This window comes from Somniosus microcephalus, chromosome 14 (genome assembly GCF_052327205.1).
Source record: "Somniosus microcephalus isolate GS21.2 chromosome 14, FLI_Smic_1.0, whole genome shotgun sequence".
Taxonomy (NCBI): domain Eukaryota; kingdom Metazoa; phylum Chordata; class Chondrichthyes; order Squaliformes; family Somniosidae; genus Somniosus; species Somniosus microcephalus.
The window spans coordinates 21,287,879-21,313,808 of NC_141000.1; the positions used below are offsets into that span (position 1 = coordinate 21,287,879).

The 25,930-nt window shown below is 44.6% G+C and overlaps 1 protein-coding gene across 2 annotated transcripts in view; it reads left to right on the forward strand.

The window, feature by feature from the left end:
* The window catches only part of nhsa (Nance-Horan syndrome a (congenital cataracts and dental anomalies)), a 487,741-nt gene that overhangs the window by 359,044 nt on the left and 102,767 nt on the right, over positions 1 to 25,930 (forward strand). The window lies entirely within an intron of this gene.

The following is a 25,930-nucleotide window of genomic DNA, read 5'->3' on the forward strand; positions in this document are numbered from 1 at the left end:
AGCTGAGCTCCCGACCCCCATATCCTTTCCATCACCAAAGACCCCCTCTTTCCACCTACTTAATATCACCCTTCTCCACCCATACCTTAGCCCATCTGCTGAAACCCTCATCCATGCATTTGTCACTTCTGACTTCCAGTGCTCGCTTGGCCGGCTTCCCATTCACCACCCTCCATAAACTTCAACTCATCTGAAACTCTGGTGCCAAGTTCGGCTCACCCATCACTCCTATCCTTGCTGACCTCTATTGGCCCCCAGGCCCCACCACCCTCCAATTTAAAATTCTCATCCTCATGTTTAAATCCTTTCATGGCCTCTCCCATCCCTATCTCTGTAACCTCCCCCAGCCCTACAATGCCCTAAAACTCTCCATTCTTCCAACTATAGCCTTTTGTGTATTCCCCACCCCTTCTTTGCCCCACCATTGATGGCTGTGCCTTCAGCCATTTTAGCTCCAAGCTCTATAATTCCCTTTCTAATCCCCTATGCCGCCACCTCCTTTAAGACACTCCTTGAATCGCACCTCTAATGGCCCAGATTTAGCTGCTAAAATAACAGTGAGTTTCATAGCGCTCGCCGTTATTAATATCTAAATCGTCCAGCAACTTGTGGCGAGGAAGAGGTACCCAATGAATTGCAAATCGCCGAAATCTGCTGGACAATTTGCGCCATTCCGCCAGTCAGCTGTGGCTCAGTGATTAGCACACTCGCCTCTGAGTCAGAAGGTTGCGGGTTCAAGTCCCACTCCAGGGACTTGTGCACGTAAAGCTAGGCTGACACTCCAGTGCAGTGCTGAGGGAGTGCTGCGCTGTCGGAGGTGCCGTCTTTCAGATGAGATGTTAAACCGAGGCCCCGTCTGCTCTCTCAGGTGGACGTAAAAGATCCCAAGGCACTATTTCGAAGAAGAGCAAGGGAGTTCCCCCCGGTGTCCTGGCCAATATTTATCCCTCAATTCACATAACAAAAACAGATTATCTGGTCATTATCACATTGCTGTGTGCAAACTGGCTGCCGCGTTTCCCTACTTTACAACAGTGACTACACTCCAAAAGTACTTCATTGGCTGTAAAGCGCTTTGAGATGTCCGGTGGTCATGAAAGGCGCTATATAAATGCAAGTCTTTCCTTCTTTTCATTTGCCTCACGAAAACAGCAGCTCGCCCACAACCTCCCCGTGAGTTTCAGGAAATTGCTGCATTAATTGCCAATTAATCTCGCTGCAGAAAGTTAGGGCTGCTACTTAATAGCGTAAGTACCTTTTTAATGATGAGATTTAAGCTCCTGCAATGTCACTCAACCTCTCCGGCCTAGAAAGGGAACAGTTGTAATGTGGAGTTTCATTGCTGCAGGTTCTTAAGAGATTTTTAAAATTTAAAACTGCCAATGGGGGGAGGGTGGGGGCGGGGCAGTTGGAGGGAGGAGGTCATGTGATCAATCCTCCAGGAAAGCGTCCAGCCAGAGTTGCCAACCCTAATGGCGGGGTGGGGGGGAGGGGAATTTTTTTAAACCGGTATATCATAGGCTTTTAAGTTTAGAACATTTTCTTTTAGCTCCCATTCCATTGCTACCTGCAAGCACTCCTGACTTGAAATGATGAGCTGTGTGACAATCAACAATTAACTGTTGGATTGAACCAAGTTACGGATTTAACATGGAAGGTAGAAAACTTCACAGCCAATCGGAGGCCTTCCTTGTAACCGTTCACGCTCTAACAGTAGTTTTACCTCAAATTAGTTTCCTGCTGCTCTTCATAATTCTATCCAGCTGTTACTGTTCTGACAATATCAACAGTACCTCCATGCTCGAATGGTGATCTGTGGCTGATTTATTATCTCTGTTCACGGGAGCTTCAAACCATTTCACATCTGATCTGTTTCTAGCCACAGTCAAGGAAGAGCTGCTTCGAAAGAGCTGTTGCAGTAAGTTGTAAATTAAAGGTCATCTCGTAAAGAACTGCTCTGTTGTCTGGTAGGGTGAAGAACTCAGTGATACAAAAGAGTAATTAAACAATAGCTTTACCTTTTAAAAGTATTGCTTTTCATTGTTGATTGAGGGCATCAATCTTTGTTTAAAAAGAAAAGTGATACATGGCACAGATATTCATTTCATTAATCATTTCACCATAAACACTGACTGTTGACAAAACATTGCACAGGTATGAGGGAATGATTGAAGAAATGTGTGTGAAACCCATAAATGGAAAACATTCTTGCTGTATCCTAATGCAGCATCAAAGCCCCCCCTTCAGTTTAATTAAGGGTGTGATCTTTTCCCATCTTGTGCTGAGATTGAATTTAGAAAGTGCGAATCTCTGGCCCACAAGCTGTTTTCATTTCGTAGTTTTTCATCCTTCTCTCTGCCAAAGGCACTGACTCGTTTCTGTGGTACGTCCCTTTGGTACCTTGTCCTTAGTCATGTGTGAACACTGAGAGTGATGTCTAGACAACTGTGGTAGGCAGCAGTGTTGAGCCTGATCCTGTCCTTACCCAATAACCATACGAGCACAATCCCAGCAGGAGCAATGGACAGTGAGGAGGAATGGAATTCTTGGATGGCGTCCCTCTTCCTAACCCAGGGCACTGAGACCCATTGTCCTGCTCCTACATCACATACACCTTTTCTTCAGGGTTTGAAAAATTCCTCACGGCTTTTCTTCCCCCTTGAAGGGAAGAACTTGCATTTATATAGCACCTTTTATTACAACCTCAGGATATCCCAAAGTGCTTCAAGCCGATGAAGTATTTTTTTGAAGTGCAGTCACTGTTCTAATGCAGGGACCATGGCAGCCAATTTGCACACAGCAAGGTCCCACAAACAGCAAATAAATGAATGACTAGATAATCTGATTTTTAGTGATGCTGTTTAAGGGATAAATGTTGGCCAGGACCAACGTTCCCCTTGAGCAATCAGGAGGTCCAGCACAGGACGCTCACCAGCTGTAACGCTGGAAAAGATACCGCAAATTTAAAGGGACCACGCACCTACAATAAAAATTCGAGGGAACATTGGTCGGGACACCAGGGAGAACGGCCCTTCTTGTCAAATGGTGCCATGCAATCTTTTTTGTCCACCTGAGAGGGCAGATGGGGCCTTGGTTTAACATCTCATCGGAGAAACAGCACTCCCTGCAGTACTGTTCTGAGATGCCAGCCTAGATCTTGTGCTCAAGCCCCTGGAGTAGGGCTTGAACCCACGACTTTCTGATTCAGGAGGCGAGAGTGCTACCCACTGAGCCACAGCTGACACCGGTATACCGCCCTGGAGGCAAAACTCAGCTCTCTGTTTCAAAGGTGCAAGGATACTGTGTTAACTCACTGTCTCACTCAGTCCCCTGCTTGACTTCTGAACCCATGCAGGGTTCTTAATGTTTTTCAAACATCACTTTGAATCTGGGTGTTGTGTCTCCTTGTGTTCTTATACTATATATATTACAGACACTTTTAGTTCATTTTAGTTAGTGCTTTTACTTAGCTGTATTCTTGCTTTTGTTACAGTGCTGCCGCATGGTGCGGAGTGATACAAGATGTCCAACGCTGCACTGTGCACTGCCCGTGCACAGTGTGCCACATAGCAATATAACTACACCATACCAAAGTAGTTCCATACCAAAGTAGTTCCATTTAACGATGTGATACTATAACAATGTAACACTGGGTTACTGACTAAACAGACTTTGCAGTGCCGTATGTCAGCACAAGTGTGAAAAAGCACACTGAAAGTTCATGAATTGAAGTATACATTTAGAACGTATAAATTCTCTTTGAATCTACAGTCCACAAACCTCTGTAATTAGAGATGAGAGATATTGTTTTACGTTAGGAAAATGCCTTTGAAAAAAAGGATGAAAATAGTGAAATGTGTTGAAATGTTTTGAAAACCTATCAAGGGTTCAGGATTTGTGGGGCGGATGACTTCCTGTCAATAACATGGTCTACTTAAAGCTCCAGAAGCCTTTTCCTAACATGTTTCTGGGTAATTGGAGAAGGAGCGGATGCGAAAGGTGAGGGTGCACCTGAGCACAAGGTGGGGGAGTGGCCTCATAGTTCACTAACAGCTATGGTCAGGTCTGTCGTAGGCTCTATCTACAGTTTACAGAGAATACTGGAAGCCTTAGTGAGTGAATTTACACTTTCTGGGTGTTAAAACAGAAACTTCTGGAAACCATTAGCATTTGAAAAGAGCCAATTTAATGTTCATCCATTAGATCCATTATTAGAACCTTTCTATAAAATGTAGTTCCAGGGTTTTTTTTCTCTTCTTTTTATCTGTTGGATGCATCTCCTTTTCATTTCTTTCCCTATGATTCTCTTCCCTTTACCCACCCCCCTATCCTTTACTGAAAGTGCTAACTCAGCTGAAGAACGGTTCGAGAGACACCCACCCTCCAGTAGCTCACTCAAGTGGCCCTTCTTCTTGCACATGTATGTGTTGGCGGGCCATTCAGCCATGGGGGCATCATAGCCATTCCTGAACATCTCTCTCCCCAACTGGAGTAGTTTTCTGATTTCCTGCTACCAGCGGGAAGCCTTGTCCACTGGCAGGGAGATTTGGAATTTTTGGCATATGCTGCATGTGATTTTCCGGCCATTATTTTAATGGATTTCCTGAATTTCCGATACCTCCCTGTCGATGGTCAATTCTCCCCAACGTGTTCGGAGAGATTTGGGTGTCCTTGTGCAAGAAACACAGAAAGCTAGCATGCAGGTACAGCAAGCAATAAGGAAGGCAAATGGCATGTTGGCCTTTATTGCAAGGGGGTTGGAGTATAAGAGTAAGGAAGTCTTGCTACAATTGTACAGGGCCTTGGTGAGACCACACCTGGAGTACTGTGCACAGTTTTGGTCTCCTTATCTAAGGAAGGATATACTTGCCTTGGAGGCGGTGCAACGAAGGTTCACTAGCTTGATTCCTGGGATGAGAGAGCTGTCCTATGATGAGAGATTGTGTAGAATGGGCCGATACTCTCTGGAGTTTAGAAGAATGAGAGGTGATCTCATTGAAACATACAAGATTCTGAAGGGGATTGACAGGGTAGATGCTGAGAGGTTGTTTCCCCTGGCTGGAGAGTCTAGAACTAGGGGGCAGAGTCTCAGGATAAGGGGTCGGCCATTTAAGACCGAGATGAGGAGGAATTTCTTCACTCAGAGGATTGTGAATCTTTGGAAGTCTCTGCCCCAAAGGGCTGTGAATGCTGAATCTTTGAATATATTCAAGGCTGAGATAGATAGATTTTTGGATCCCAGGGAAATCAAGGGATATGGAGATTGGGCGGGAAAGTGGAGTTGAGGTCAATGGTCAGCCATGATCTGATTGACTGGCGGAGCAGGCACGAGGGGCCGTATGGCCTACTCCTGCTCCTATTTCTTATAGAAAATAGGAACATGAGTAGGCCATTCGGCCCTTCGAGCCTGCTCCACCATTCAATATGATCATGGCTGATCCTCTGTCTCAATACCATATTCCCGCTCTCCCCATACCCCTTGATGCCTTTTGTGTCTAGAGTTCTTATGTTCTTGATGGGAGCACAAAGTCAGAAAAGTATCCCTAATGTTTACTCACACGCACATTCCAGCAGGAGTCCTTGGATAGCGATCAGTGAAGGAAACCGATTATTTTATCGCTCACTAGCGCAGTGACAACAAGACCAATGTAGTGCCCCCAACCGTCAGCTCAGTTGAGATTAGCTAAGGTCAGCACAGGACAGGGATTGAAGCTGATGCCCACACAATGCACTTTCCATCGGGAATTACTGGACAGTGATCGGGAGCAGCAATCCTGGCTAATTTCACTCTTCTTCAGCCCAGAGACACAACTGAGGCAGCACCTACCACCACCCAGATTGAGAGTAACTCAGCCCGACTAGGGTGGATTGAACTCGGAATTGTATGGCTCAGTTCCCTGCTCGGCAGTGTATTACATAGAATGTACAGCACAGAAACAGGCCTTTCAGCCCAACCAGTCCATACCGGTGTTTTTTTTAATTCATTCATGGGATGTGGGCATCACTGGCAAGGCCGGCATTTATTGCCCATCCCTAATTGCCCCAGAGAAGGTGGTGGTGAGCCGCCTTCTTGAACCGCTGCAGTCCGTGTGGTGAAGGTACTCCCACAGTGCTGTTAAGGAGGAAGCTCCAGGATTTTGACCCAGCGACAATAAAGGATCGACAATATACTTCCAAGTCAGGATGGGGTGTGACTCGGAAGGGAACTTGCAGGTGGTGGTGTTCCCATGCGCCTGCTGCCCTTGTCCTTCTAGGTGGAAGAGGTCGCAGGTTTGGGAGGTGCTGCCGAAGAAGCCTTGGCGAGTTGCTGCAGTGCATCTTGTAGATGGTACACACGGCAGCCACGGTACACCGGTGGTGGAGGGAGTGAATGTTTAAGGTGGTGGATGGGGTTCCAGTCAAGCGGGCTGCTTTGTCCTGGATGGTGTTGAGTTTATGCTCCACACGAACCTCCTCCCACCCTACTTCATCTAATTCTATCAGAGCATCCTTCTATTCCTTTTATTCCTCATGTGTTTATCTAGCTTCCCCTTAAATGCATCTATGCTATTCACCTCAACCACTCCCTGTGGTAGCGAGTTCCACATTCTAACCACTCTCTGGGTAAGGAAGTTTCTCCTGAATTCCCTATTGGATTTATTGGTGACTGTCTTATATTTATGGCCTCTAGTTCAGGACTCCTCCACAAGTCTTCTCTACATCTACTCTATCGAGCCCTTTCATAATCTTAAAGACCTCTATCAGGTCACCCTTCTAGCGCAAAGAGCCTCAGCCTGTTCAATCTTTTCTGACAGGTATAACCTCTCGGCTATTACCGATTTGAGCCAGTGGTGAAGCTGGAATGACCCCTTAAAATCTGTTTTATTGTGTCCACACAATTGCTATTTTACATCTACGTATTTAAACAGAGGTGCTAGCAAGGCTTAACATTACAAAAGGGAGATTTGCCAAAGAGCACATTGTACAGGAAATCACAGTGAATCAGAACAGTGCCATTAAAAGAAGAACCTGATGGAGCTAAGAATGAATTGGCAGCTGGTAGCATCAGGTGGTGGGCACAGAGAGGGGCCTTGTTTCCCCTCTAGTTTGGCCAACTTCGATGGCTGGCTAATTGGGGGCAAGATATACATAATAATGGCTCCATTATTCAGAGTAATTGCACAAGCAGCAATCTATTGTGTCTAAGTGTTGAGTAATTAACCAGCGCACAACACAGGAGCTGATCAGCAGTCTGCTGGAGCTAAACGTTTCATCAAAGGGGTGTTTCAATTTGTTTTGGGTTGCACACTAATTATCAATGTTTCTGACTGAACACTTGTGCACACAGTCATTGAGTAGGTAGATGATACTTTGTCCTCTAGAGCTTTGCAATGGAAACTAATTGTTGGGTCTGGCGCCCTGCACAACCGATTGTGTTTGCCAATTAACCCTATGAGTGCACAAGGACTTTTGAAGGTAAGATAAGAATTCTTCCATAGCTGGGAGCAGTTAGAAGGCCGTAACCTCATCAAGGGAAATGCCCAGCAAGAAAGAAAGACTTGCATTTATATAGCGCCTTTCACGATTTTAGGACGTCCCAAAGCGCTTTACAGGCATTGAAGTACTTTTGAAGCGTAGTCACTGTTGTAATGTGGGAAACAGGGCAGCCAATTTGTGCACAGCAAGCTCCCACAAACAACAATGTGATGATGACCAGATAATCTGCTAATGTTATGTTGATTGAGTGATAAATATTGGCCAGGAGACTGGGGATAACTCCTCTGCTCTTCTCAAAATAGTGTGATGGGATCTTTTACGTCCACCTGAGAAAGCAGATGGGGCCTCGGTTTAATGTCTCATCCAAAAGCAAGTCATTCAGTTGGATTAACAGTGTGGATGTGACTCTTCATCAATTACATTTGATTTATCTTTCCCTTTCAGATGCTGAGCAAACTGCTTTGCATTTCCAGCACTTTCTATTTTTTAATTCAGATTTCCAACATTTCTGTTTTACTTTTTCATTTCATTAAGGACCCGCGCGTACCAAAAGAACCAATTTTCACCCCCCCCCCCCCGAAGACATTGATTCCTTGTTGGGGTATAGTTGTTTGAGTATTGCTCATCCTCCAGTACCTTGCCAAGTGCCCATTATTTACATGTTGAGTCTTGACCGTGTGCAGGCAGGCAATTTGACCAAAGGGGCATCGTAGATGAGCCTGATCCCATCCTCATTTGACATCCACATGATGCCACTGGATAGTGAACAGGAGTGATTTTTATCCCATCCTCAACCCAATTTTGTCACCTTTACCATCAAAGAATTAATTGGCAGCTGGTAGCATAACGTGATCAGCACAGAGAGGGGCCCTGTTTTCCCCTCTAGTCTAGCCAACATTGATGGATGGCTAGACTAGAGGGGCACGATATACATGATAATGGTCAATCAATTCAGCACAGACTAGCGACTGAACCAAGGATCTTCCTAGTCTATTTAGCTCAGCCACTTACTGGCGAAACTTGCTGAGCCACTAGGGGAGTGCGACACTTTTAAAGAAAGAATAAATTGTAAAGTTCGTGGAATGGTCAAATTCAGTTTTCAGTCATTACTCACAATGGTGCCATATAACGTTGAGAGATTTTTGTCCCTACCGCTTGGCGTAAGGCATCGCCATAGTGGAGGGCAGAGTGGACTATCAGGCAGGGATAATTGCATGCCCACAGTGTAGCCAGTCTGATTATTTTCTCCCATTTAAACTAATGGATGGAAACTCACTCTGTTAGGGGTGTGCGGTTCTCCCCGTCTGAACTTCCTCTTGGCTTTTTACCCAGCGCTGTTTTATGCCTAGGCAGTAATAATGGAAATCTACCTGCAGTGCGCTTTGTGCCATTGATGTATGATCATGTCTGCAGTGAAGGATTAAAGACTGCGATGTAATCACTGCTAGTTTCATAAGCAAGAAATAGCAAGAATTAATAAGTTGATATACATTACAATCCATCCATCTTCAGTGCTGGCAATGGTAAAGGAAAATTGGACTAATTATGGGAAATCAAAGAACATTTTGTTATACGTAGCATTTATATTAAATACTGGATAACATTCTGTAAGTCTCTGGTTCATTGTGGTGAATGTATTTACCAATAAAGTGAAAATGCTGATGTCGTATTGCCTCAAGTCCTTTGAGGTCTAGAAGCAGCCCCACCACCATCAACACTAACACCATCACCATGACCACCATCAACACTAACACCATCATCATGACCACCATCAACACTAACACCATCACCATGGCCACCATCACCACTAACACCATCACCATGACCACCAGCAACACTAACACCATCACCATGACCACCAGCAATACTAACACCATCACCATGACCACCAACAACACTAACACCATCACCATGACCACCAGCAACACTAACACCATCACCATGACCACCAGCAACACTAACACCATCACCATGACCACCATCAACACTAACACCATCACCATGACCAACATCAACACTAACACCATCACCATGACCACCATCAACAGCATCAACATTATCACCACCACCACTAACACCATCACCATTGCCACCACCCTCATCATCACTGCCATCAACACTACTGTCATCAAAAACTAGAGATAAAAATTGTCTTCACTGCAGTGCATGCTCTGTTCCCAGAGTGCACTGCGCTAGTACCACTACCACTACCATTGCCATGTCGCCCACTCCCAAACTTTTCATTTACCAAATAACACAGCCACAAGTGAAATACAGAAACATCGAACAAAAAAACAGAGAAAATTGTGCTGAAAGCTTAATGTTTATCACTTATTATTTTTGAGATATTTAATTATATAATAATAATAAAATGCCCCATATTCCATAAAGTGACAGCTGTGTAGAAGAATGGCTTTAATCTGAGACATTCACCCCTGGGGTTGTCAACATCAGTGAGTTGATTCCATTGGCAGATGGCCTGCCCATTTCTTGCCCGGCATTGAATATGCTATCGATTATTGAGAAATCTATTCAATATTCAGCATTATTCCTTATTTGACACTGTTGGCAATAGAATCACGAATACCGCAATCCTACTGCTAAGATCCTGCCATTGAGAATGATGTTTCCCTTTTGTTAATTGGAATCTGGATAAGCTGAGCAGAAGGCAACTATTTGGCCCTGCCCGTCTCACAGGAAGTGTGTGTTACAGAGACAGGGGTGATCGGTGTTCAACCGCCGATCAGCCAATCTGGAGGAAGACGGGACTGGTGCCCCACAGTATACAATTTATACATAAAACAAGAATGGCGTGAGTGTAATAAAGCATACTGCTTATCTAAATTATCACCAAATTAGATGTTTACTTTGGGCCCATGCCCACTCGGGATTGGGTTAAGACGGCCCAAACTCATTTAAAATAACAACAGAAAATGCTGGAAAAACTCAGCAGGCCAGGCAACATCTGTGGAGAGAAAATAAAGTCGACGTTTCGGGTCTAACCCTTTTTCAAAACTGGAAAGGAAATAAAATAGATCGAAAGGCAGGGCTGAGAGAGAACAAAAGAAGTGAAGAGACATTAAGAGGTATTCAAAACCAGACGAGATGGTGGTAGGACTAGTGGAGACAAAAGACGGCTCTAGATTAGGTGTGAAATGTTCTGGCAGAATGAGAAACAGCTGCCATGTGGGAGAGAAAAAGAGGGGGGGGGGGAAAGGGCCAAAATAAAGATGTGGATAAAATATAAGCAAAAATGTAATGGGGGCCGAGGTTATGATCTGAAATTGTTGAACTCGATATTGAGTCCGGAAGGTTGTAAAGTGCCTAATCGGAAGATGAGGTGCTGTTCCTCGAGTTTACGCTGAGCTTCCGTGGAACAATGCAAGAGCCCGAGTACGGTGAGTAATATTTCATTTCCTTTCCAGTTTTGAAAAAGGGTTAGACCCTTTCTCTCCACGGATGTTGCCTGGCCTGCTGAGTTTTTCCAGCATTTTCTGTTGTTATTTCGGATTTCCAGCATCTGCAGTATTTTGCTACCAAACTCATTTAAAATGGGATTCTTACAACCATCGGAATAATTCCGTTTTCATCCCATCATGTCTGGGCTGGATTAGAGTTCAGAGCCCAGAGCTGAAGGTCCAGTGTCTTAATTCAAAGTGCCACCCATTTCCCCCCTGCTCCCGTCGCCTGTTCCTTCAATTAACAAACCAATTTTTTTTTAAATGCAACCTTCCTGTTTAAATGTGTGTTTAGTGTTTCCCGCGGTCAATTGGTCCAGCGTATATCTGTCAGATACTCGGCTAACAAACTAATTGACAGTTTGTTTTGTGACTGCCGCGATGCCAGACCCTGTAGGACCAGATTTAAATCACTGAATCAAGCGTTGCCCCACGAACAGGCTGGCTGGCTGGCTGCAAGGCAAATTAGTTACAGATGAAGCTCCTTATTGCACGCACTGTTATCATAAATCACCCCTTTCAACGCACTGTGTCCCTGACCCCAGCGCTTGCGCCAATTTGACGGTGCAAAAAGGCGGCTCGCTGACAGTGACTCAGCCTGTGTGCACAGTGCGTTCATTCCGAACCTCAGTGAGACACTCAAACACCAATCTTCAATTTTCCAGAATCACATTAATACTTCAATATATTGCCGTGCTCTTTGACACCTTCTGTCACAAGGTATTACTGGGAGTGACCAGCCAAGTGCTATATAGTGTGTGAAGCCTGCACATTCTGGACAGTTTCTTCAACGACCAGAAGCATGGCTGGTTATGTTAGTCCTACGCAGTTTCCACCTTGTTACACTAGAAACTAATACACTCTTTTACTGTCTGTACTGACACTAATGGACGCTCTCAATCATGTGTTTTATATTGAAGAATGGCTGTACTTTAGGTTGGATTACTAAATATTAGGGCAGCTTGAAGTTCGGTATCAGTTTAAGCACCGTGCTCAATTAAACTCGATTTACAGTCACTGTTTCAGTTCCAGTCCTTTCAGTGAACCCTCCGCCTGCTCTCTGTGGTGATCATTGCTTCGCCCTCCAAGACCCTCGGACCAATGCAAATAATCTTTCAGAGATCGTTCTAGGCCGTGTTTTGGCATAGATCCTCTTTCCCTTCAGAGTTGGACTGGGGCACAATGCCATTTATAGTAATATTTGCAAAATCCAGAGATAAGAATCGTCTTCACTGCAGTGCATTCTCTGTTCCCAGAGGCTGAGGTCAGTCACTACACACGTTTCCGGTTTTCAGGATTCGCAAGAACCTCAGACAGCAGCTCTCTAAACTCTAACATTTTTAAGTAAGAAAAACGGTGTAATACGATGACAGTCTGCATTTTATTTGAACAGAAGTATTGTAACTACAAGGAAAGTCTATTCTCAATTATTAGTGTAATTGTGATATAAAACTTGAAAATGCTAAGAAGTAAATCCCAACGCTCTCCGCAAGCTCAGTGGATGAATACACGATTAGGTCGATTTTAACCCTGGACAGTTTAAAGGAAGCAGGTTACTTACCCAAGGTCCTGGTCAAAACTTGTCCCTCAACCAACACCACTGAAGCAATTTAATTGGTCATTCATTGCGTTGCTGTTGGTGGGACCTTGCCAGGAGAGGGTAGCAGGGTACAGATCTCAGATATCTCACACACTTTACAATGGACTGGCAGAAGATCTGAATCACATTAGGGTGAGAGCCGGGTGAGACTCAGGATTCAGATCCCCATGAGAGATGTGAATGGTTTTCTACATCACGCACAAAGTGGGGGAGTCTCACAGGTGCTAAAGTGAGTAATGGAGCAGCTTAAAATGAGGGGAAAACTTAGTGACCTTTCTACCATTTCCCATTGTGTGTATAAAAATTGATTGCTATTATGTAAATTAGCATTCAACATAGCTTATTTTGGCCTGGCCAAACTTTATTCGGCAGCCAGCATCACAACAACAGATTATCTGGTCATTACCTCATTTCTTTTGGGACCTTGCTGTGCGCAAATTGGGTTGCCTTGTTTCCCTACATTACAACAAGCCCAGGGAACCTTGGATGTCAAGGGATATACGAAAATGGATTAGGAAAAAAAGGGGGGCTTTTGGCAGATACAAAGGACTAAAGACAGAGGAAGCCCAAGAGGAGTATAAAAAGTGCAGGGGGATACTTAAAAAAGAAATTAGGAGAGCGAGGAGGGGCCATGAAATAACACTGGCGAGCAAAATAAAGGAAAATCCTAAGGTGTTTTATAAGTATATTAAGGGCAAGAGGATAACTAGGGAAAGAGTAGGGCCCATTAGGGACCAAAGTAGCAAACTGTGTGTAGAGCCAAAGGATGTAGGTGGGGTTTTAAATGAATTTTTTGCATCTGTGTTCACTATGGAGAAGGACGATGTGGACATAGAAATCGGGCAGGGGGACTGTGATATACTTGAACATATTAGCATCGAGAGGGAGGAGGTACTAGCGGTTTTAGCAGGCTTAGAAGTGGATAAATCCTCAGGCCCGGACGAGATGTATCCCAGGCTACTATGGGAGGCAAAGGAGGAGATTGCAGGGGCTCTGACACAAATTTTTAGAACCTCTCTGGCCACAGGGGATGTGCCAGAGGACTGGAGAACAGCTAACGTAGTACCATTATTCAAGAAAGGTAGTAGGGATAAACCAGGGAATTACAGGCCAGTGAGCCTAACATCAGTGGTAGGGAAATTATTGGAAAAAATTCTGAGGGACAGAATTGGTCTCCACTTGGAGAGGCAGGGATTAATTAGGGATAGCCAGCATAGCTTTGTCAAGGGAAGATCATGTCTGACCAATTTGATTGAATTTTTCGAGGGGGTGACTAGGTATGTGGATGAGGGTAGTGCAGTGGATGTGGTTTACATGGATTTCAGTAAGGCTTTTGATAAAGTCCCGCACGGGAGACTGGTCAGGAAGGTAAGAGCCCATGGGGTCCAGGTTGCCTTGGCACATTGGATCCAAAACTGGCTTAGTGGCAGAAGGCAGAGGGTGATGGTGGAAGGTTGTTTTTGTGACTGGAAGCCTGTGTCCAGTGGAGTACCGCAGGGATCGGTGCTGGGTCCCTTGCTGTTTGTGGTCTACATTAATGATTTGGATGTGAATGTAAAAGGTATGATCAGTAAGTTCGCAGATGACACGAAAATTGGGGGGGTGGTAAATAGCGAGGCGGGAAGCCTCAGGCTACAGGACGATATAGATGGGTTGGTCAGATGGGCGGAACAGTGGCAAATGGAATTTAACCCTGAAAAGTGTGAGGTGATGCATTTTGGACAGACTAACAAGGCAAGGGAATACACAATGAATGGCAAGACCCTAGGAAAGACAGAGGATCAGAGGGACCTTGGTGTGCATGTACATAGATCCCTGAAGGCAGCACAACAGGTGGATAAGGTGGTTAAAAAGGCATATGGGATACTTGCCTTCATTAGTCGAGGCATAGAATATAAGAGCAGGGAGGTTATGATGGAGCTGTACAAAACGCTGGTGAGGCCACAGCTGGAGTACTGTGTGCAGTTCTGGTTGCCACACTATAGGAAGGATGTGATTGCTTTGGAGAGGGTGCAGAGGAGATTTACCAGGATGTTACCTGGGCTGGAGCGCTTCAGCTATGAAGGAAGACTGCACAGGCTGGGGTTGTTTTCCTTGGAGCAGAGAAGGCTGAGGGGGGACCTGATTGAGGTATACAAAATTATGAGGGGCATAGATAGGGTAGATAGAAAGGAACTTTTCCCCTTAGTAGAGGGGTCAATAACCAGGGGGCATAGTTTCAAGGTAAGGGGCAGGAGGTTTAGAGGGGATTTGAGGAAAAAAAATTTCACCCAGAGGGTGGTTGGAATCTGGAACTCACTGCCTGAAAGGGTGGTAGAGACAGGAACCCTCACAACATTCAAGAAGTATTTGGATGAGCACTTGAAATGCCATAGCATACAAGACTACGGACCAAGTGCTGGAAAATGGGATTAGATTAGATAGGGCTTGATGGCCGGCGCGGACGCGATGGGCCGAAGGGCCTCTTTCTGTGCTGTATAACTCTATGATTCTATGGCCTAGAAATTCAGTTGGGCGCGCCAGCCGTTAACGCCTTAGGAGGAGTAGATCTCGAGCGCTAGGCGCTTAGCGCCCGGGCGCAGCGCGATCTGCGCCTCGCCCCAACTTCAGTAGACATTTAGCGCCGGCGCAAAGTCTTAGCGCGCGCCCTGCTGCGCGCACAGATCATGACGTCATTTCGTCGTGCAACGCCCTTTGTGCGCCCGGAACCGGAACTTCACTCGCGCCGCCCCATTGTGCGCCGGGCGGCCCTAACGACTGTGAAGTGGAACGGTACACAGCCGAGGCGGGCCGCGGGGAGCGCAAATTAAAGGGCACTCCTGCAGTAGAAAAGGCAGCCGTTTTGCAACACTTTGTGAGAGACAAAGATGGTGATGGAGGAGGAGGAGGAGGAGGAGGTGGTGGTGGTGTGCCGGTACCACATAACAAACTGATGGAGAGAAGCCCTCCCCAACAACACAAATACAGCAGTCTCGGCCTTTCAAAAAACCAAATCCACCCTCCCCCTTTAAGAGCCAGAGTGTCTGCCGTCAATCAGCAGCTCGCCGCACCTGCCCTTCCGGTGTTAGCACCCGGGTCGCCGGCTTAGCGCCTAAAGAGAGCCGTGCATCGCCAGTTTTAGCGCTCGAGCAAACTCTTAGGGCGAAGCTAATGAATATCGGGGAAGTGGCCTCGAATTTGCGCCGGGCGCAAACTTTAGCGGCCGCCCGACTTTACCGCCCCAAAAGTGGCTATAATGAATTTCTAGGCCTATGACTCTAACAGTGACTACACTTCAAAAGGTACTTCATTGGCTGTAAAGTGCTTTGGGATGTCCCGAGGGTGTGAAAGGCGCTATATAAATGAAAGTTCTTTCTTTTCTTTGTGCTGGATTCTGTTTATGCACAAATAATGTACTGTGTCCATTGAATCTTTTCAGTTGATTGCCCAGTCAGAATCGATTACATTAGGAGGGCTTTGAGCTTCCTGCTACACACTTAGGTCTTCAGGAAGAAGAAAGGACATTTGCCTCATGTGGGGCAAACTCCTGTGCAGATTAAGTAGAGCAGAAATTGTTTCCTCTGGCCTTTTGCGTTTATGTAGGGCTGAGATGTCTGCTAGGAAGTAGGAAATGACTATGCAGGGACATACTGTCCTGATTTGTCAGAATCTGACAATCCAAGATCTCCCAGTGAGATGTCAGTGCTGTGAGCAGCCCACTCTGGCCATCACAGTGTACTCTTACTTCATTTACCAGTCAAAGTCACCCTTAAGGCGATGGCAGCATAGCTGTTTATGAATTCATTCACAAGCTGGTTTAGATTGTTTTGATGACTCCCTCACCCTCCCTCCCTTAGGGTACCACGACCTTCTGATCTGCAATATCTCCCCCCCCCCCCCCAACTTATTACTTGGTGGACTGGTATCTTCTATCCCATGCAGCAGATTGTTGGAGAAATAAATATCACCATCAATTTCCATGGACACCTTTGCTGGGAATTTCATTACTGTTTGTGGGACCCTGCTGTGCTCAAATTGGCTGCCTACATTACAACAGTGACTACACTGCAAAAGTAATGAATTGGCTCTAAAGCGCTTTGGAACATCCTGAGGTCGTGAAAGGCGCTGTACAATTGCAAGTTCTTTTCTTTATGGTTTATTTGGGTTCTGAAAGTATAACACTCTGTTAGGCTGTTTCTTAGTCAGGACTACTATCCAAAGTGAAGCCTTTCTCTTCCCGTGAGCTATACAGACCAGGAAGGCGCCAGGCTCGATAGTGCATTGGTGGCAAGTTAGCTGCTCTCAGCCAGGCAGTGGTAGGGAAGGGGTGGTTTGACAGGGCTCCTGGGTCTGACCGCTATATTGTGCCCTCTATTGGAAGTAGATCGCGATTGACAGGAGTAGGCTTGGCTGTGGTTCACACATGAATAACGGGAGGGTGACTGTACTCCCGTGAGGGAGTCAACGTCTTCTAGAGAGGAGGAAAGGGGAGAAAATTGGAGAGAATTTTGAAAAACAAACAACGTAGCTGATGTTTCTGAGATTAACACCGCAGGCTGTAAAACAGTCCACTGAGGTTTCTGTTACTTCGATTGGAGAACATTCGATGGAGCACATTTCCCCATCACTTTCGCCAGCTGTGCAGCCTCTGGTCAGCTGCTTCTATATTCACGTTGGTCTGTCTGCTCCACTTTTCAGCTGAACTTATATTGACAGTTTTGTTTTATTTCAACTTGTATCTTCTGATTATTGAACGCAAGAAGGCTGTCTACTCCGATTATCCAGTGAAAAATGCCACAAATAGAATCTAAATAACAGAGACAAGAGCAATTCAACTAGGTTAAGAGGAAATGGCAACCCACCTTTTCATGGTTACAGGGCTGTTATTGAGCCAACTGTTAGGAGGGAATAACTCAAAGTCTTCCATATAAATAGGGAAACAATTGGAACTTTATGTATGTCTTTTTAGACTGTGGTTAGTTGAAGTCATATAGTATTGTAGTACATATAAAACCCGCTGAAATAAATCTGGTAATGGTATACTGTAGGCTCACTAGCTTATTGTTTCCAGACCACAATGTGTAGCTCGAAGCCATTCTCAAGAACTAAAGAGTGATGCTGACACAAGTCTGTTGCTGTCGTTCCCCATACGGCAAGCTCCTGATTCCAACTCTGCCGCTGCAGTTCAATGCCAGCTGAAGGCTAGGCTCCTTCCCACAGGTAGAGAAAGATAACGACATTCACTGGGCCAGCAGTTCTGTTTAATAATTCTAATTTAATAGGATCCTTCCACTGAGGGAATCCTGCCTGCTCATTAGCAACGCTTGTCTTCTTCTGGGGAGCAAGGAAAGGAAAGGGAACAGCACTGAATCTCAGCTTGGTCACTGCCTCCCAGCAGGCCAGGCTGTGATTAGAGCCCCGGAGGACAAAGGGAGCAGCAGGTCTGCCAAAGGTCACAGGTGACACAGGGCGCCAACCTGTAAACCACTTCTATATTGTGAATTCCACACCTGTACGCTGCTATATTCTGAATAAAACTGTTATAGAATCATAGAATCTTACAGCACAGAAAGAGGCTATTCGGCCCGTTGTGCTTGTGCCGGCTCTTTGAAAGAGCTATCCAATTTAGTCCCACATCCCAGCTTTTGCGCCATATCCCTGCAAACTAGCCCTCTTCAAATACACATCCAGTTGCCTTTTGAAAGTTCCCATGGAATCTGCTTCCACCACTCTTTCAGGTAGTGCGTTCCAGATCTTAACGACCCTCTGTGTGAAGAAATTTCTCCTCATTTCCCCGCTAGTCCTTTTGCCAATTATTTTAAATCTGTGACCTGGGATTACTGACCCACTTGCCAGAGGAAATAATTTCTCCCTACTTGCTCTATCAAAATACCTCATAATTTTGAATACCTCTATTAGGTCTCCCCTTAACCTTCTCTGCTCGAAGGAGAATAATCCCAGCTTCTCCAGCCTCTCCACATATCTGAAGTCCCTCATCCCTGGTCTAATTCTGGTAAACCTCCTCCAAGGCCTCGACATCCTTCCTAAGTGTGGTGTCCAGGATTGTCCACACAATACTCCAGCTGAGACCTAACCCAGCGATGTATAAAGGTTTAGCATACCTTCCTTTTTTTGGTATTCTATTTACAAAGCCAAGTATTCCATGCACTTAACCACCTTATCAACTTGCCCTGCCGCCTTCAAAGATTTGTGAATATGCACCCCCAGGTCCTTCTGCTTTTGCAACCCCCTCAAATTAGTATTATTTAGATTACACTGCCCCTCATGTTTCTCCAAAGTGCATCACTTCACACTTATTCACATTAAATTGCATCTGCCATGTGTCTGCCCATTTCACCAGTCTGTCTTAGTCCTCCTGAAGTCTGCTACTATCCTGCTCACTGTTTACTATGTTGCTAAGTTTTGTATCACCCACAAACTTCGAAATTGTACTCCCTATACCCAAGTTCAGGTCGGTTATATATAACAAGAAAAGCAACAGTTCTAATACCGACCCCTGGAATTCAGAATTCCACTGCCATATTCCGAATATCATCACCATACTCTGAATATCACTGCTCTATTCTGAATTCCAGCGTTATATTCAGAATGCCACTACAATATTCTGAATACCGCTGCCATATTCTGAATTCCATTGCTATATTGTGAGGTTAGAGGTCAAGGCACATGACATAAGAAGTAGGAGCAGGAGCAGGCCATTCGGCCCCTCAAGCCTGCTCCGCCATTTAATGAGATCATGGCTGATCCGATTTTGGCCTCAACTCCACTTTCCTGCCCACTCCCCATAACCCTCGACTCCCCTGTTGCTCAAAAACCTGTCTATCTCAGCCTTGACATCATACCATGTCGTATATGCTCATTTGCTGTAGCTACTCTCTTCATTTCCCTTCCATCCCTGTCAGTCCATCCCTACAGCTCTTCGCTTGACCTCCCCCTGGTGTGAAAAAAAACCCAAAAGTCAAAGGAAAAGATTATGTGGTAGAATTTTCACTTTGGGCGCATTCAGTGATCCAGGTGCAAATTGCACCCAAAAGTGCGCTAGTTTTGAAAAAAAAATTCCCTCTCGAGTTTCCACTCAAACTCATTTGCATATCGCCGAAAGTAAAATCTGCCCTGAACCAGTGCAAGTGGGCAGCGTTTTAGAACGTAATTGTTTCAAAAAATGTTTTGCTTTAAAAATACTCGGTGATATATTTAAGCGTGGTAACTTGGTGCAGTTCGATTAATCCAGCTGAAAATGAGTTTATCACAAAAAATAAACATTTTAATCAGAGTGTCTATTATCACAAAAAATAAACATTTTAATCAGAGTGTCTCGCCCTCCACTTATGAGTAACCTGATTTTAAATAACAGACAATAACTTGGAAAAAAACTGCACAGAACCATTTGTTAGTTACATTGTTGTACAGAAGTCAATTTAAAAAATGATAGCAAAAGCTTTTAAAATGTGCCTATTAGTGTGCTTGCGCCTAAAAAATAATACTTCATTTTCAGAGCCTCCTCGAAGGCCCGCAAACGAGCGCACTTAGCAGAAACTCGCCATGGTGATTAATTCAATCTGGGGAAGTGGCAAGTTTTGTGGGCAGGGCCTGCTTCTAGTGCGATGTTTTTAAAACGAGCGCAAAAGATCACGGAACTCGATTTGCGCTAAACATAAATTGCGCTTAAATTCCGCAATCTTTTGCGCTGGTTTTGCCGATTCCGGACAAATTGCGCCAAAAAAATAGTGCAACCAAACAGAAACTCCAGGCCTATTTCTATTTAAAATGATTTTCAGCGCAATAAAGCGAAATAAAAATCATGATCTATTAGCAGGTCCCAAATGGTGACAACTGCTGTGTTTACAAAAATTAACGGTAATTTTCTAAAAAAAAATTAAGGATAATCGATAACTAGCAGTGAGTTGATTCAATCTGTGGTTCTGCCAATAGTCAGAAATTGATTGAGTTTCACTACTATGGATTATCAAAACCACTTGATTGAATTTTAAAGGAAGCTGTAAATGCTGGAAATTGGAAAATGCTGAAAGTACAAAGTATGTGCGTCAGTGTCTGAAAGGAGTAATGTCAGCTTAATATCCCAGATGGAGATTTGTCATCAGAAGTGTCTGTCGGAACAGTGGAGAGCGTTTGCCCGTTCGAATGAAGGGTCCTCCCCTGTAATGTTTACCTGTCGTGTTTTCAGATGCTGACAAACCTGCTGTGCATTCCCAGCATATGCTGTTCTGATTGGGCTTGATTAAATGAATAGGGTAAATGTTCTCAGATTGCTCTCAGTGTGGAGTTATGCTCAATGGGCGCACAGACGTGAAGTCAGGTGTGAAAGTCAGCACGCTCGGTTAGCGGTGCTCCCCAATTTGTTATTGTGAGTTGAACACGCTTGGCTTTTGCCTCTGATTGGGAGCGGGGCCGTGGAAAATTGACACCAATGTCTTGTAACATAATATCACCAATGTATTGTTTTACATAAATAACAACAGAAAATGCTGAAAACACTCAGCAGGCCAGACAGCATCCGTGGAGAGAGAAACAGAGTTAACGTTTCAGGGCTGTTTCTCTCTCCACGGATGCTGCCTGACCTGCTGAGTGTTTCCAACATTTTCTGTTGTTAGTTCAGATTTTCAGCATCCGCAGTAATTTGCTATTGAATTATTGTTTTACATATATCTTTTCATATTTTCTTCATTTACAGCGAATTTTTTTAAGTGTGTCCTTCTGCAGTTTTCCACAGTTCCCTACAGTCCGTACTAGAATTAATATCAGTTTTACAGTAACATTGTCCAGCGTTTTAACTGATAATCTCTCACTTGCTCAGGAACGTGGTGTTTAGCTCCCCCTATTGGTAACAGTGCAGCCATTCCATGCTGTGAAGACTGCGATGCACTGTCTGGCTGTCATGGTTTATAAAATTACTGAGCAGCACCACACAAACTGACAACTAATGCCTGGTATTTGTTTTATTTAGCAGTAAAATGCGGTATCTACAAAACCCCTTCACATTCGAGGACTGTACTTTCCAGTAGCCATTCTTTGAAAGAGCTATCCAATTACTCCCACTCCCCTGCTCTTTCCCTGCAATTTTTTTTCCTTTTCAAGAATATATCCAATCTAGTTCTGCAAAATTTATTTAACTTTACTATTCTTTAAGGGGTTAGTGAGTCATTTTGGGGCTCAAGTCATAGTGTCAAAGCAGAAATACTGCAGGAAGCAGCGAGTGGAATTCAGCCATTTCTCCATGGGAAGGGAAAATCAGAGGGACAGGTGACCCAGACCACTGCCGCACACCTTTTAAGTGTTTCTTGTATAGTTCTTTTCTTAACTTTAGGTTCCTGGAGCCTAGTATCTATGAGCCACTCCCAGCATTCATGCTCTTTAATCCATAGACCAGCAGCAGATTTGTAAGGTACATTTGGGTCTACAGGTCTGCCAATGATCTACGTAAATAGGTTTAGAGGCATGAATCCCGCAGGCTGGCTCGTGGATACTGGGTTCCCATGATCGACATTAACAAAAGTCCTTCAGTTACAAGGAAAGACTAGAGAAGCTGGAATAGTTCTACAATAGAGAGTATCCTGACGAACTGTATCACAGTATGGTATGGCAGCTGTAGCTACTGTGACCGGAAAGCCCTGCAGCGGGTAGTCAAAACTGCCCAACGCATTACCGGCACCCGGCTACCGACCATAGAGCACATATACCAGAAACGCTGTTTACGGAGGTCACGGACCATCATCAAAGACCCTACCCACCCCAGCCACAGTCTGTTCGCCCTCCTGCCATCTGGGAGATGCTACAGATGCATTCGCGCCCGAACGACCAGATTTAGGAATAGCTTCTTTCCCAGGGCTGTCATCCTACTGAACTCCACAAATAAACTCTAAAGCCTGCACATCTGCCAATGCACTTTATTATGTTTATGTTAATGTATTACAAGCCAAATGAATGTTGAATGTTTAAATGTCTTAATCTAAATGTACACTCTCGGGAGCCGCAAGCCTACATTTCGTTGTACTGCACTTGTGCACTAACAATGACAATAAAGTTGATTCTGATTCTGATTCTGATTCTTAGAGCAGAGAAAGTTAACGGGAGATTTAACAGAGGTGTTTACAATCATGAAGGGTTTCGATAGAGTAAATAAGGAGAAGCTGTATCCAGTGGCAGAAGGGTCAATAACCAGGGAACACAGATTTAAGGTGATTGGCAAAAGAACCAGAGGGGAGATGAGGAGAATTTTTTTACGCAGCAAGTTATTATGATCTGGAATGCACTGCCTGAAAGGGTGGTGGAGGCAGATTCAGTCGTAACTTTCGAAAGGGACTTGGATAAATACGCAAAGGAGAGAACATTGCAGGGCAATGGGGAAAGAGCAGGGGAGTGGACCTAATTGAATAGCTCTTTCAAAGAGCTGGCACAGGAACAATGGGCTGAATGGCCTCCTTGGGAGCTGTAAGATTCTAGATATAAAAGAGGCTTTATCGGCTGATACAGAGCTGCACTGGTGGAGGATGAGAGCAGATTGCCCACTTGCCCTTTTAGCTGGGACGGAGGGCACAAGATGCGCCGAGGAGATCTCAGAAGGGGATAAACATATATATTTCTGAGGGTGGCAGCTATTATAGCTGCTAAGTGATCATCAATGAATAGAAATAACAGCTTTCAAGGTGAAAATCTCTTACGCCCTGAACTGATTATTTAGCTGTTTTCCCCAACAGTGCACAAAAGGTCCATGTGACTGGATGGCCAAGGTTTATATGTGTGAGCCTAAATGTCTGCAGGCTATTCGACTGTGGGGGCATCACAGGCAAGCCCGAACCTGTCTTTTTTCCACAGTGAGACGTCTCTGGGGCTGCTCAGCATGGAATAGTCTTTTGTAGGAATGTCTCTAAAGCATGTAACAACTATCACTTCCTGCAGACAACATGTCGGCCCTATATCTGTACCTATATAATCTCCCGTCTTAAGGCAACTGCAGGACGTCCTCGTGTTGATGGAGATCCGTTGCTTTTTAAAGGAAATCTAATTTATTCATTGCAGCATTTAAAAAAAATACTTAAAATGAAGCAATGCCAGTGGTAGTTTTTGAAGAAATTAAAGATTCTATTAAAATTTTTTGACAGGGATCTTCATCATTTCGATCCCAGCTGGATGGAGGCTGTGCGTGTACCAGATATCATTATTTCGACCTCTGCTGTGCAATGCAAACTGCATTAGAATTTGGCTTGCAAAGCTGTAATACATTCTGTCAGCTGTGGCAGTTAGTCACAGGGCCAGTTCCCCACTGCTCCATCAGTATATTGTGATGCCCACATTAAATAAAGAGAGCTATTGCATTTTTAATGCAAAAATAGAAAAAATAGCCCCAAGCGTTTTTATTTTCATTTTTTTTAAAATAATCAACTGCAAAAATTAGCATACACCACTAGTTTGCTTTTCGCTGCAACTATTAGCTTAACCAAAGCAATGCGGTTGGACTCTGCAAAGATCGATTATAATATTTTTTCCCCTCTCCTGAAAGTACGGATGGGATACAGTTCCATTGTTGCTGGCCACCTGTGATACCACACCCAACTGGCCCTTCTTCATGTGTGACCCAGGACTGCGAGTGTCGGCAGGCTATTCGGCTGTGGGAGTTATCACAGTCAAGCCCAATTGTGTACAGATCAGGAGGAGGTGCTCCAGCTGATATTCCCCCTCTGTAGCCTAGGGACGGCAAGACTCCGCTGTCCTGAAAGAAAGAACTTGCATTTATATAGCGCCTTTCACCACCTTAGGACGCCCCAAAGTGATTTACAGTCAATGAAGTACTTTTGAAGTGTAGTCACTGTTGGAAACGCAGTAGCCAATCTAGTTCAAACAGCAATGTGATAATGACCAGTTTATCTGTTTTAGTGATGTTGATTGAGGGATAAATATTGGCCAGGACACCAGCGAGAACTCCCCTGCTCTTCTTCGAAATAGTGCCATGGAATCGTTTACGTCCACCTGAGAGAGCAGACAGTTTAACATCACATCCCGTAAGACGGCACCTCCAACAGTGCAGCACTCTCTCAGTATTGCATTGGAGCGTCAGCCTAGATTATGTGCTTACGTCTCTAGAGTCGGACCTGAACCCACAACCTTCTGACTCAGAGGCGAGGGTGCTGCCCACTGAGCCACGGCTGACATCTAGTCCCCGTTCGAAACAGTTAACTCAGCACAGACCAGAGATCAAACGTGGGACTTTGTGGCTCAATCTCTCCCTCACTGGGCCGTGCCACTTAACTAATCTAAGGCCCCAGGGAAACTCACCTGCAGATTTGCTGTTCTGTGAATTATAATGCTGTAATCTGCAAGTAACTGACTTTTATTTGTACAGTCTCTAGTTCAAAATGAAAGTACTTTGTGGGATTTGTTCTGATGTATTTATATTCCCACTAATAAATAGGAAGCAATTGAGTTGTTTCTTTACTTTGTGGGGAGGGATATGTGCATATTGATAGATAAAGAATTGTTTCGGGACAGGCATTGCAGGCCAATAGTTTATATTTAATAGTCTCTGTGAATGACAATTGCTCCCTTGATGCGAATAGAAGTGTGAGGTACATTTCTCTACCTTACATTAAAACATATGATAAAGACATTAGTACTGGCTAATGGCAAGAGGTCATAATCTGGTTAACAGCTTAAATAGTTGGAAGTTTTTATACTTAGTTTTATCGCGTGGATATTTGTAATCAAGGGATTGGCGATCGTGGTACCAATATAATTAAGAAAAATTAAGGCAAAATGATGTAATGTTGTGCAATTTTTTTTAATGTAATTCATTTTTTTCCAGCCAATTTTCTCCCCATTCTCATGGCTCTAGCTGGGCTCCACAAAGGGCAACAAACCTAACCCAAGTAGTCACGTGTCATTTGTGGAGTGCACCACAGCCAAGCCTAGTCCTGTCTTACCTGTTGTCTCCACAAGTGCACTACCGTCCCTGGGATAGTGATTGGGTTTTGGGAAACCTGGCTGGCTTTTCCCTTGTCTAGCCCACGGGCATTGAGACCAATTGTAGCGTCTCCACTGGCCGAGATCAGATAGCATCGAACCTGAGACCTTCGAGCCTCTGTAGCTGGGTGGTGTCATGGATGCTGGCCATTCGGCCATTACAGAAGCCAAGTCATACCTTTATTTACCATCTCAGATTGCTTCCACCAGAACAAGCACCAGTGACAGATTGTAGCCAGCAGTACATCATCCTAGTGTTCAAAACCTCGCTCCAAGCACAGCCAACTTTTACAATCGATAGGATCTATAAATGGACTGTTGGGTTATTTTCCAATTTCATGTGGGCAAACAGAATTCACACACCCATCATTGCCTTTTGCTGAACTCACTATAATGACACTGGCGCAATGGTTGCTAACCT